The sequence below is a fragment of the Rana temporaria genome, chromosome 6 (assembly GCF_905171775.1).
Source record: "Rana temporaria chromosome 6, aRanTem1.1, whole genome shotgun sequence".
Lineage (NCBI taxonomy): Eukaryota > Metazoa > Chordata > Amphibia > Anura > Ranidae > Rana > Rana temporaria.
Window position 1 is genome coordinate 204943026 of NC_053494.1, and position 13682 is coordinate 204956707.

The 13682-nt window shown below is 48.6% G+C and overlaps 1 protein-coding gene and 1 pseudogene across 1 annotated transcript in view; both read right to left on the minus strand.

The window, feature by feature from the left end:
- Nucleotides 1-13682, minus strand: part of SPEG (striated muscle enriched protein kinase) — a 382864-nt gene that overhangs the window by 273759 nt on the left and 95423 nt on the right. The gene's annotated exons all lie outside the window — the stretch shown is intronic.
- On the minus strand, nucleotides 11666-11779 carry LOC120944539 (annotated as a pseudogene).

Consider the following 13682-nt stretch of genomic DNA (forward strand, 5'->3'; position numbering starts at 1 on the left):
TGGTCAGTGAGAAGAATGTTCCTTACATTGGTGATCAGTGGGAAGAATGTCCCTTACATTGGTGATCAGTGGGAAGAATGTTCCTTGCATTGGTGATCAGTAGGAAGAATGCACTTTACATTGGTGATCAGTGGGAAGAATGTCCCTTACATTGGTGGTCAGTGGGAAGAATGCTCCTTACATTGGTGATCAGTGGGAAGAATGTTCCTTACATTGGTGATCAGTGAGAAGAATGTCCCTTACATTGGCGATCAATGGGAAGAATGTCCCTTACATTGGTGATCAGTGGGAAGAATGTCCCTTACATTGGCGATCAGTGGGAAGAATGTCCCTTACATTGGTGGTCAGTGGGAAGAATGATCCTTACATTGGCGATCAGTGGGAAGAATGTCCCTTACAATGGCGATCATTTGGAATGTTCCTTACAGATTCCATCCTAGATTCCTCTGGGGGAATCTAGGACGGAAAAGGAGCTGGGGGTCCTAGTAGATGATAGGCTCAGCAATGGCATGCAATGCCAAGCTGCTGCTAACAAAGCAAACAGAATAGTGGCATGCATTAAAAAGGGGATTAACTCCAGAGATAAAACGATAATTCCCCCGCTCTACAAGACTCTGGTCCGGCCGTACCTGGAGTATGCTGTTCAGTTCTGAGCTCCAGTCCTCAGGAAGGATGTACTGGAAATTGAGCGAGTACAAAGAAGGGCAACAAAGCTAATAAAGGGTCTGGATTAGTTATGAGGAAAGGTTGTGAGCTCTGAACTTATTCTGTCTGGAGAAGAGACGATTGAGAGGGGAGATGATTTCAATGTACAAATGCCGCACTGGTGACTCCACAATAGGGAGAAAACTTTTTTGCGGAAGGGAGTTTAACAAGACACACGGCTATTCACTAAAAGTAGAAGAAAAGAGGTTTAACCTTAACCCTTTCCCGCCGAGCGCACGCATATATGCATCCTTGGCTTTCGGGGGTTATACTGGGATGATGCCCGCAGCTGCAGGCATCATCCCGGTACCATTGTTTAGAGCCGGCGATTGGCTATCCAGGCATAACAACCGATGTGGCTAAAAGCCGCTCGGTTGTTATGCCGGGGGAGCGGGAGGGGACACCCCCCTCTCTCCCGCCTCCTCCCGCTGCTCTGACCGGGCCTCCCGTCCCACTGGGAGACCCGATCTACCATCCGCCGCCGCCTCCAGTGTCTCGTCCCAAGACTGGAACGAAGATATAAACGGCTTTGATTCAGTCTCTGCAATGTAAACACGGAAGCGGTGTCATGACGTCACTTCCAGGTTAATCTGCCTGCCAATGGCGCCGGATTTAAAAAAATACACAGTATTCAGAATCAACGTTTTCAGCGATCTGAATACTTTGAAGTGCAAAGGAAGGATTGGAGTTTTTTTAGACCCCCGATTTCTCCATAAAGAGTACCTGTCACCACCTATTACTGTCACAAGGGATGTTTACATTCCTTGTGACAGCAATAAAAGTAATCAAATTTTTTTTTTCTTAACCACTTGCCTACTGTGCACATACACCCCCCCTTCCTGCCCAGAAGAGATTTTAGCTTCCGGCACTGCGTCGCTTTAACTGACAATTGCGCGGTCGTGCGACGTGGCTCCCAAACAAAATTGACGTCCTTTTTTTCCCCACAAATAGAGCTTTCTTTTGGTGGTATTTGATCGCCTGTGCGGTTTTTATTTTTTGGGCTATAAACAAAAAAAGAGCGTCAATTTAAAAAAATATATATATTTTTTACTTTTTGCTATAACAAATATCCAATTTTTTTAAAAAATATATTTTTTTTTTCTCAGTTTAGGTAAAAAAATAAAAAAATCGCAATAACCTGGTTTGCGCAAAAGTTATATTGCCTACAAAATAGGGGACATAATGATTTTTTTTTTTTTTTTTTTTTTACTAGGAATGGCGGCGATCTGTGTTTTTTTTTTGGGACTGCGACATTATAGCGGACACATCGGACACTTTTGACACATTTTTGGGACCACTCACATTTATACAGTGAACAGTGCTATAATAATGCATTGATTACTGTATAAATGTGACTGGCAGGGAAGGGGTTAACCACTAGGGGGCGGGGAAGGGGTTAAATGTGTATCCTGGGTGTGTTCTAACTGTGGGGGGAGGGGGTGACTGGGGGAGGTGACCGATGCTGTGTCCCTATGTACAAGAGACACAGATCGGTCTCCTCTCTCCCTGACAGGACGTGGAGCTCTGTGTTTACACACAGAGCTCCACGTCCCTGCTCAGTTACTGGGCAATCGCGAGTGCCCGGCGGCCATCGCGGCCGCCGGGCATGCGCACTGTGTTCCCAGTGACGCGACGGGTGCGCGTGCCGCCGGCGGCGCGCACGCGCCCTAGAGGCTTTAATTGACAGGACGTCATATGACGTCCTGTCGGAACAAAAGAGCATTCCGCCCGCCGTCATTTGACGGCAGGCGGATGTTAAGTGGTTAAACACAATTTAATATTATAAAAAGAAATAAGAAAACATTTTTTTTTTAAAGCACCTCCCTCCCCGGTAGCTCGCGAAACAAAGAAAACGCATTTGTAAGTTGCGCCAACATATGTAAATGGTGTTCAAATCACACATGTGAGGTATCGCCGCAATCGTCAGAGCGAGAGCAATCATTCTAGCACTAGACCTCCTCTGTAACTCTAACCTAAATAAAGTTTAAAGCGTCACCTATGGAGGTTTTTAGGTACCGTAGTTTGTCGCCATTCCACGAGTGCGTGCAATTATAAAGCGTGACATGTTTGGTATCTATTTACTCGGCATAACATCATCTTTCACATTATACCAAAAAAATTGGGCTAACTTTACTTTTTCATTTTTTTTTAATTCATGAAAATAACTTTTTCCCAAAATGTTGCGTTTAAAACGCCGCTGCACAATAACTTTGTGACATAAAATATTGCAACAATCGCCATTTTATTCTCTAGATTCTCTGCTAAAAATATATATATATATAATGTTTGGGGGTTCTAAGTAATTTTCTAGAAAAAAATATGGATTTTAACTTGTAAACACCAAATGTCAGAAATAGTCTTATTCATGAAAGGGTTAAACTACGTAGAGGGTTCTTTACTGTAAAGCCGCGTACACACGATCGGTCCATCCAATGAGAACGGACCGATGGACCGTTTTCATAGGTTAACCGATGAAGCTGACTGATGGTCCGTCACGCCTACACACCCTCGGTTAAAAAAACGATCGTGTCAGAACGCGGTGACGTAAAACACAACGACGTGCTGAAAAAAACGAAGTTCAATGCTTCCAAGCATGCGTCGATTTGATTCTGAGCATGCGTGGATTTTTAACCGATGGTTGTGCCTACTAACGATCGTTTTTTTTCTATCGGTTAGGAATCCATCGGTTAAATTTAAAGCAAGTTGGCTTTTTTTAACCGATGGTTAAATAACCTATGGGGCCCACACACGATCGGTTTCGACCGATGAAAACGGTCCATCAGACCGCTGTCCTCGGGTAACCTATCGTGTGTACGAGGCCTAAGAGCGGTAAGGATGTGGAATTCCCTTCCACAAGTAGTGGTTTCAGCGGGGGGGCATCAATAGTTTCAAGAAACTACCACAACATACAGGGATATCAATGTAATACTGACATATAATCGCACACATAGGTTGGATTTGATGTGTCTTTTTTCAACCTCACCTACTATGTAACCAGGGGCGGACTGACCATTGGGACTCTCGGGCATTGCCCGAGGGCCCTATGCCACTAAGGGGCCCCATCAGGGTTGTCAGGCTCAATAAAACCAGGGACAGTATGTAAAAATCTGTGTTTTTTTTACCTCTGTCCCTGATATGTCCAAAACCGACATGCTTTTGATGTGAAAATCCTGAGATTTTAGCTGCCCTGCCTATGCAATGACTCCTGGCGTGGTGGCCATCTATAAGCCCGGGGGCCCCATAATCTTCTATTGCCGGGGGCCCCATGAGTTGTCAGTCCACCCCTGTATGTAACTAAGATACCTAAAGGCTGCATTCACACCTGAGCGTAGGGCGTTCGGTCGTTTTTTTTCGCGCGTATTCATGCTTATTTGCGCGTTTGCATACAGCGTCGTGCGACGTTTTTGTACTTCGGCGTTTCTTATTTTAGCCAATAGGAAAAATTATCATCTTTTCATCACTTGTTGCTATGTTGGTAGATTTTTTTTAATCTTCTGCATGGGCGACAAGTTCTATTGATTAAAGCGACGAAACGCCCATAGCAAACGCCCGTTGTCGCGCGATACGCTCAATACGCGCGTTTCCCATTACTTTCTATGGGGGAAAAAAAACGCTCAAACGCCGCTGTCGCGCGAATCCGGGACTTGTTTGAGCTTCGTGCGACAGGCGTTTGGGCGTTCAGGCGTTCAGGTGTGAACAGTCACCATAGGGAATAATGTTAATTCTCCCCTCTGGCGTTTGTGAGCAGTGCGCTTCAGGCGTAAAAACGCCTAGGTGTGAATGGGGCCAAAGAGTCATTGGTGTGAGCGTTTACCTATCTGAGAGTCAGAAGAACATGCTCCCTGCTGAAGGAACTCCTCGCCACCTCTGACAAAACCTTAGGACACCACGGAACCCCGTTCAAGACAGACCGCTCAATATCATATATTATTTATTAGAATTGTTTGATTCGATTCCCACATTGAGTTGCCTCTCTCGCTCTGCGGCTGGATGTGGCCAAGCTGGACATAAATGCCGCCATCTCACATGTGTAGAAACGTAATGCTGCGGCTGCTGTTTCTCCGTTTTTCCAAATTGCTGCGTGTAAATGTTTTACCCTCCATCAATTCAGCTCTTCCTCCCAACTATTCCCCAGAGCTCCATCTTCCTTCTCTTCTTTTTGTTGTGATCATCAGTCGTCTCAAACTGTTCCTGGAAACTCTCTCCTGTACAGACAAATCATTTAAGCGTTCCCGTTACTTATCTTCCTCCGTAGGCCGTGGGCAGGGCCGTCTTTAAGGCAGGGGAAAAGGGGCAGCTGCCCTGGGCCCTGTCATTGTTGTGGGGCCCAAAGCAGCTGCCTCATACTTGCCAACTATCCCAGTTTAAAGCGGTGGTTCCCCCTTAAAAACAACTTTTTTTTATCCCACTGCCCCCCCACATTCCATCACGATTAAGGCACATATTTTTTTTTTCCTGCTGTACATACCTTACTACAGCATATTCACCCGTGCATCCGGGTTGCGAGTCCCGCGGGAGTGGGCGTTCCTCTCATGCTGTTGATTGACGTTTTGCCCAAAAACGAGCTCTCCCCCCGTCGCGTAAGCCGCGTCACGATTGGCGAAAGGAGCCGAACGGCGATGCGCATGCGCAGTATAGCGCCGACTCGCCGTTCGGCTCCTTTCGCCAACCGTGACGCGGCTTACGCGACGGGGGGAGAGGTCGTTTTTGGGCAAAACGTCCATCAACAGCATGAGAGGAACGCCCACTCCCGCGGGACTCGCAACCCGGATGCACGGGTGAATATGCAATAGTAAGGTATGTACAGCAGGAAAAAAAAAATATGTGCCTTAATCGTGATGGAATGTGGGGGGGCAGTGGAATAAAAAAAAGTTGTTTTTAAGGGGGAACCACCGCTTTAAATTCTTTTGTCTCTTGATGTTTTAGTCCCGTGCTGTGTCCTGATATCTCAGTGTGAAGTGCTGCTTCTAATGCTGCCCAGCTCTGCCCTATTGTTGTGTATAGATGACTCACCTGCAGACAATGTATTTACATGTAAATAATCTTTATTCATATGTAAATAACAAGAGCATTCATATGTAAATGACGACAGCATTCATATGTAAATAACAGGAGCATTCATATTTTGATTGGTTTGCGCGAACGTTATAGCGTCTACAAAATAGGGGATAGAATTATGGCATTTCTATTATTATCATTTTTTTTTTTTACTAGTAATGGTGGCGATCTGCAATTTTTATCGGGACTGCGACATTATGGCGGATATATTTTTGACACATTTTTGGGACCATTGACAATTTTACAGCGATCAGTGCTATATAAATAAACTGATTACTGTAAAAATGTCACTGTCAGGGAAGGGGTTAACACTAGGGGCCGACTAAGGGGTTAATTGTGTTCCCTCTCTGTGTTCTAACTGAAGGGGGGATGGGAATGACCTAGAGGAAATGACAGATCGCTGTTCATACCATTGTATGAACACATGATCAGTAATTTCTCCCCTGAAAGAACCGGGAGCTGCGTGTTTACACACACTGCTCCTGGTTCTCGCTGTATCATGAGCGATCGCGGGTGCCTGGGGGTCATCTTGCCCGCTGGGCACTCGCATCGGCTCCTAGGGCGAGCATCAATCGGGCGCACATGCCTCCTGGCGGCGCACACGCGCCCCTAGTGGCCACATGGCGAAGCAACGTAACATAACGTAGTTTCGCCCGGCTGAGCCATGCTTCCGCAGTAAAACTGCGGCGGCTGGTCGGCAAGTGGTTAAAGTGGAACTCCAGCCAAATTGCTAAGTTTTCAGTACTATGACCAAGAAGATTAGTAGATCTGCTCATCCACTTTTATATTTCACCCTGCCAAGCTACATTGCCACTTGAGTAATAGTACAAGGGAGGAGTGCTGAGCCCTTGGGTAAAGTGTCCTGATATTCTATTATGGGATCAGCTGTCAAAACCAGAAACCCACCCCCCCCCCCCCCCAAAAAAAAAGTGCTAAATGTGGCAGTGGGTGGGGGGGAGGGTGTAAACAAGTGTAACTTCCCCTTTTGGGTGGAGCTCTGCTTTAACTGCTAGCCAGTGTTTCGTCAGATTAGGCGACCTGTCAGAACGTGTAACGGAACTGACGTTTCATCGCCGCCATCTTGCTACACCCCGCACTCATCTACAATAAGGATACAGTGAGGAGGGGGCAAGCGGACATCTTGTTAGGCCGGGTACTCACGACCAAACATGTATGGTGAAAGCGGTCCGTCGGACCGTTTTCACCATACATGTCTGCCAGAGGGCTTCTGTACGATGGTTGTACACACCATCGTACAGAAGTCCGCGCGTAAACAATACGCGGGGCGTGTCCGCGGTGTCGCCGCGTCGATGACGCGGTGTCGCCGCGACAATGACGCAGCGACGTGGGCGGCCCGCCTTTAAAATGCTTCCACGCATGCGTCGAAGTCATTCGACGCATGCGAGGGACGGCGGGCGCCTGGACATGTACGGTAGGTCTGTACTGACGACCGTACATGTCCGAGCGGGCAGGATTCCAGCGGACTGTTTTAAAACACGTCCAGGAATATTTGTCCGCTGGGAAAAGGCCCGGCGGGCAAATGTTTGCTGGAATTCGGCCCGCTCGCGCCCACACACGACCAAACATGTCTGCTGAAACTGGCCTGCGGACCAGTTTCAGCAGACATGTTTGGTCGTGAGTACGGGGCCTCACACCCACCGGAGTTTTGCATTCCACACTTTTTTTTTTAAAACAGTAAACTGAGTTTATATAGTGAAATACAGTACAGTAAAAAAAAAAACTTGGATTGAGAGTAACGTGGTTAACAAGCGTTTTGCAATACAAACACTGTATTTAAAAAAAAAACTGACTCAGTTTGCGAGTTTGGCCTGAGGTGGGGGGGGGGGGGGGGGTGCCGGAGCCATTTGGAAATGCTCAGAAAAACTTGGAAATACTCACTTCCCGAGCCCTTACAAGGTTTTTTCGAGTTCAGCTCAGCTGAGCTGTCCCCACGCCTTTCCGAGGCTCTCTCTCGCCCCCCCCACCTCTGGCCACATGCGGTATTGCATGCCATTGAAGTCAGTGCGGAACAAATTATTTTAGTTTCCATTGACTTCTATGGGGAAACTCACTTTGATATGCCAGTGCTTTGGATTACGAGCATTCTCCTGGAACGGATTATACTCGTAATCCAAGGTTCCACTGTACTTAGAACTCTGTCTGTCTGATTAGCAAACCTGTGAGATCAGCAGGCTTGCCGCTGCTTTTAAAATACAACATCTAAACATTCATAGAGAGTTGTAAGTACTGCATTTCACTATATAACCTCACTATACTGTTAAATATAAGTGTAAAATGCAAAACTCCGGTGGCGGTGGGCATACCTCCCAACTATTTGAGATGGGAATGAGGGACACCTATCAGAAAAAGTATGCAGGCATAGGACACACCCTTTGCCACGCCCCCTTAAAGGAGAATTGTACAAAACAATACGATTGGTTAAACCCACAAGTGCTTTTTTTTCCACTACTATTTCTTTATATTGGCTCTTGGAATTAACAAATGCAGCAATTTATAAATCAGATGAAAGGTTTAGCACTGGGAAACACTTTTTGAAAGATAAAAAGTGCATTTTATATACATCTATATAGATCAGATCAACATGAGGGACAAATGAGGAGGAATGAGGGACAGAGGGACATTGCTCCAAATCAGGTACAGTCCCTCAAAATCAGGGACAGTTGGAAGCTATGGCCGCTGGGTGTAACAAGATGTCCGCTTGCCCCCTTCTCACGGTATCCTTACTGTGGACAGGTACGGGGTGTAGCAAGATGGCAGCGATAAAATGTCACTTTCATTACACTTTCTGACGGGTCACCTAATCTGACGGAACACCGGAAACTTTATTATACAGAGAAAAGACAGTTTGCCATAGAGCAGCTACAAACTTGTCAACACTGCCATCTACTGGCTGAAGAATATATCTGTACTTGTTGTACAAAAACACTCTGCGGTTCTCTATGCAGTGAAGGCAGTTAAAGCGGTTCTCCACCCTAAAGTGGAGTCCCGCTGATCGGAACCCTCCCCCCCTCCGGTGTCACATTTGACACCTTTCAGGGGGGAGGGGAGTGCAGATACCTGTCTAAAGACCTTGGTGCCGCAAAACACGTGACCCTCCCTCACAGTGAAGTTACGGCACCCCTGGCCTGCCACTCCAGGGGCACATACACCACAGGCTTCTTTAACCACTTCCATACCAGGCACTTACGCACCTTCCTGCCCAAGCCAATTTTTATCTTTCAGCGCTGTCGCACTTTGAATGACAATTGCGCGGTCATGCTACACTGTACCCAAACAATTTTTTTATAATTTTGTTCCCACAAATAGAACTTTTGGTGGTATTTGATTCCCTCTGCGATTTTTATTTTTTGCGCAACAGCAAAAAAAATAGACCAAATTTTTTTTAAAAAAATAAAGTTTTTATTTTTTTCTGTTAATTTTTTTTGTAAATAAGTAAGTTTTCTTCTTCAATTACAGGCACTGATATGGCGGCACTGATGGGCACCGATGGGGTGGCACTGATAGGTGGCACTGATGGGCACTGATAGGCGGCGCTGGTATGCGGCACTGATGGGCACTCATAGGCGGCACTGATGGGTACTTATGGGTGGCACTGATGGGTACTTATGGGTGGCACTGATGGGTGGCACAGATGGGCACTGATAGGTGGGCACTGGGAGGTGGCACTGATGGACACTGAGGGGTGGCACTGATGGACACTGAGGGGTGGCACTGATGGCATTGCTGGGCATCACTTGTTTATTAACTCATTTTTGCCAGTCAGTGCCCATTTGTGGGCATTGATTGGCATCTATTGTGCTTATTTTTTTACATGTGGATGGCCATGGGGGATGTACCTGGCCATCCACATGTTGCCCCCTTCCCTGGTGGCCCTGGCGTCTTCCCTGGTGGTCCAGTGTGGGCATCCGAGGGGGGGTTGCACTGATAAACAATCAGCGTGAACCCCCCTGTCAGTAGAGCCACCGATCGGCTCTCCTCTACTCTCGTCTGTCAGACGCGAGTGAGGAATACCCGATCAATGGCTCTTCCTGTTTACATTGTGATCAGCCGGGATTGGACACGGCTGATCACGTGATAAAGAGCCTCCGCCGGATAGTGAGCCCTTCTGGTTTTCTCAGGAAGAACCCCTCCGGTTACGGCCTCCACCGACACTAGCCTTCCAGGCCCCCATCATACCAGTAGATTTGCATGGCAGCCATAAGGTGTGCGCAGCCTATTGCATTCGGGTGTGCACCTCACAGCTCAAACCTTCTCACTTTTGAGACAAAGGAAGGGATTGAGGACAGAGATTGCCCAGTCCCTTTCTCCGAATCCTCAGCTGCACTGGACATTGAATGAATGGGAAGTGCTCTGTGCTGAGCGGCTTCCTGTTCATTCACAAACTAAAGCATAGTAAACAGTTTACTATTGTTCGGTTATGTATGAACACAGTGAATGATCATTACCAATAAGTCATGCTTATTTAGAAAAGGAAGGGGCTGCTAAATTACATATTTACTGGCCCCTTCCCAGCTCTCTATCCTGAAACGATCGGCCGCAGCATTCTGCGGGAAAGGAGAGGAGGGAAGCCAGAAGCACTGCAGGGGGGACATAGAGGGGAGGGGGCCTAGGCAGCCAGGGCAATCTGTGCCACACAGGGTGATTAGGGTGTGCCCAGGCACACCCTGTGCGCACGCCTATGATAGCAACACCCTGACCCACCCAAAGGTCGGGGTGACAGCTCCTCCACCGGACGCTGACAGGAACAGAGACAACACCAATCCTAGCAAAAGACCGGTCGAGCCAGCCGGCCTTCGGCCAGACCAGTGCAGCACCCATCCTTGCCAGATAGTGAGCCCTTCTGGTTTTCTCAGGAAGAACCCCTCCAGTTACGGCCTCCACCGACACTAGCCTTCCAGGCACCCATCATACCAGTAGATTTGCATGGCAACCCCCCCGACCCGCCCAAAGGTTAGGGTGACAGCTCCTCCATCGGACGATGACAGGAACAGAGAGCACACCAATCCTAGCCCAAAGACCAGGAAGACCCCGCCTTCGGCCAGAACAGCGCAGCACCCATCCTCACCACCAGGGGTTCCCTTTCCAGCATTCCCAGATGGACCTACTCCTGGCCTACTCTGGTTTCGGTCCACCAGTAATAACCCTCTGGGCAGTGGCGTCACTAGGGTTGGTGTCACCCGGTGCGGTAAAACATGGTGTCACCCCCCCTCTGTCTAGGCTGCCCAGCACCAAGCAGGCAGCGCATGGGGCGCACCCCAAACCAGCCCCTGTAAATGATAGTATAGGGCAGTATAGTGGCAGGTTAGGGTAGTATAGTGGCAGGTTGATGTAGTGGGGTAGTATAGGACAGGTTAAGGTGGTATAGGGCATGTTGGGGTGATATATGGTAGTTTGGGGTGGTATAGGGCAAGTTAGGGTTGCATAGGGCAGGTTGGGGTGGTATAGGGCAAGTTAGGGTGGCACAGGGCAAGTTGGGATGGCATGGGAAAGTTTGGGGTGGTACAGGGCAGGCTGGGGTGGTACAGGGCAGGCTGTGGTGGTACAGGGCAGGCTGGGGTGGTACAGGGCAGGCTGGGGTGGTACAGGGCTGTTTGGGGGGGTACAGGGCAGGCTGGGGTGGTATAGGGCCGTTTGGGGTGGTACAGGGCAGGCTGGGTGATGCAGGGCAGGCTGGGTGATACAGGGCAGGCTGGGGTGACACAGAGCAGGCTGGGGTGGTACAGGGCAGGCTGGGATTGCACAGGGCAGGCTGGGCATGTCAGCTAAAAAAACTAAAAAAAAAAAAAAAAAAAACGGGATGGTGTCACCCCTCTAGCGGGTGTCACCCGGTGCGGACCGCACCCCCCTAGCAACGCCTCTGCCTCTGGGTTACCATTACACCAAAGGATTTGCACAGCCGCCTCCCTAACCACGGGACAGTCATCACAGCGCCTCCTCTGGCAACTGATAAGAACAGATACTACACTTGATCTTAGCCAAAAGGCCAAGTTGGGGAGGAAAGGGCTACGATGATGCCGGACATCCTCCAGTCAGGAAATGAGGCGAGCTTCATCTGACTTGCTTCAGCTTGTAATGCACACTGTAAAAAGCTCACAGTGTGCAGTGAAATCAGAGTAAGTAATTTCAGTCCAGAAGAAGGGCCTTGTACAACTGTGCAAGACTGTAGGGAAGTCTGTAGTTCAGCTTAAAATACCAACGTACTGTCATGATATACAGAGAAGGAAAATCTCATGGGTGAAGTGGGGAAGAAGCAGACGCTTTCCTCGATGTCATGGCCGTACACCGCGCTGACATCGGACTTTCCTGCTTCTTATCTATCAAGCACACCTGTCAATAGGAGAATTGATTTGCTGTCTGCCGCTCAGAGAGTCTGCGTCTCCTGGGTGTTAAGTGAAAGCATCAAGCAGCACTCTTGCTGTCTGGACATTAATGAGCCCCAATACCAGCGATATCAGCGCGTCCGTCACTGGCGAGATTTTCTACAACATGTATGAGGTGCCGTCCTGAGTCATGACAATGAGGAGCCTTATAGGTCCCTCCAAGCAATCTACCCCAATACTTCTACTACTGTGTGCCGGACTTGTACATGTTTATGACTAAGGCCCTCAGGGGGTGAAATGCGTCAGAGTTTCTATGTATCTTGGAACTTTTAACCCTGGAATATTCACTAAATGATCCATATAATGTCTATTTACCAGGTTGCCGACTGTGGGGTGGATTCAGGTAGGGGCGCGCAAAACTGCGGTGGCGTAACGAATGACATTTACGTTACGCCTCCGCAAGTTTTACGGGCAAGTGCTTGATTCACAAAGCACTTGCCTGTAAAGTTGCGGCAGCGTAAAAGTGGCCGGCGTAAGCGCGCGTAATTCAAATGATCCCGTGGATCATTTAAATTAGGCGCGTTCCCGCGCTGAACGTACTGCGTTGCATGCGGTAATTGACGTCGCAAGGATGTCATTGGTATCGACGTGAACGTAAATGGCGTCCAGCGCCATTCACGGACGACTTACGCAAACAACGTAAAAATTTCAAATCGCGACGCGGGAACGATGTCCATACATAACATTGGCTGCGCCTCCTAATAGCAGGAGCAGCCTTACGACGAAAACGACGTACGCAAACGACGTAAAAAACTACTGCCGGGCGCACGTACGTTCGTGAATCGGCGTACGTATGTAATTTGCATACTCTACGCTGACATCTATGGGAGCGCCACCTAGCGGCCAGCGTCAGAATGCACCCTAAGATACGACGGCGTAAGAGACTTATGCCAGTCGTATCTTAGACTAAAGTCGGCGTATCTAGCTTTCTGAATACAGAAAGTAGATACGCCGGCGCTACTTAGCAATTACGCGGCGTATCTCTGAATCTACCCCTGTGTCTTATTTATTTAGACCCTGCAGAGGTATTTAGAACATTGTCCTTCTTCAGTACGCTACTCCGTTTACACTGAAATGTGTCTGTTCAGCTCAGGAAAACACATGTGCAGTGACATGCGTTGGCATGTGGTGTTGCATCTTAACTGGTTCCCGACCTTACGGGTACGTCCTACCCTTATTCGGCCACCAGAAGGCACGTGCCCGCTGCACGGTGAGGGACCCCTCGCTGCCAGCCACGTGGGATTTGCGTGTGTAGACTCACAAATCCCTGTACTGTCAGAGGCAGGGCCGCCATCAGGAATTATGGGGCCCCTTACACAGATTCAGGCATGGGCCCCCTGGTGCAGAGAACCGGGGGGGGGGGGGTGCCGCCGCCTCAAATTGAGAAGTGGGGGCATCCGAGGGGGGGTTGCGCTGATAAAGAATCAGCGTGAACCCCCCTGTCAGTAGAGCCACCGATCGGCTCTCCTCTACTCGCGTCTGTCAGACGCGAGTGAGGAAGACCCGATCAATGGCTCT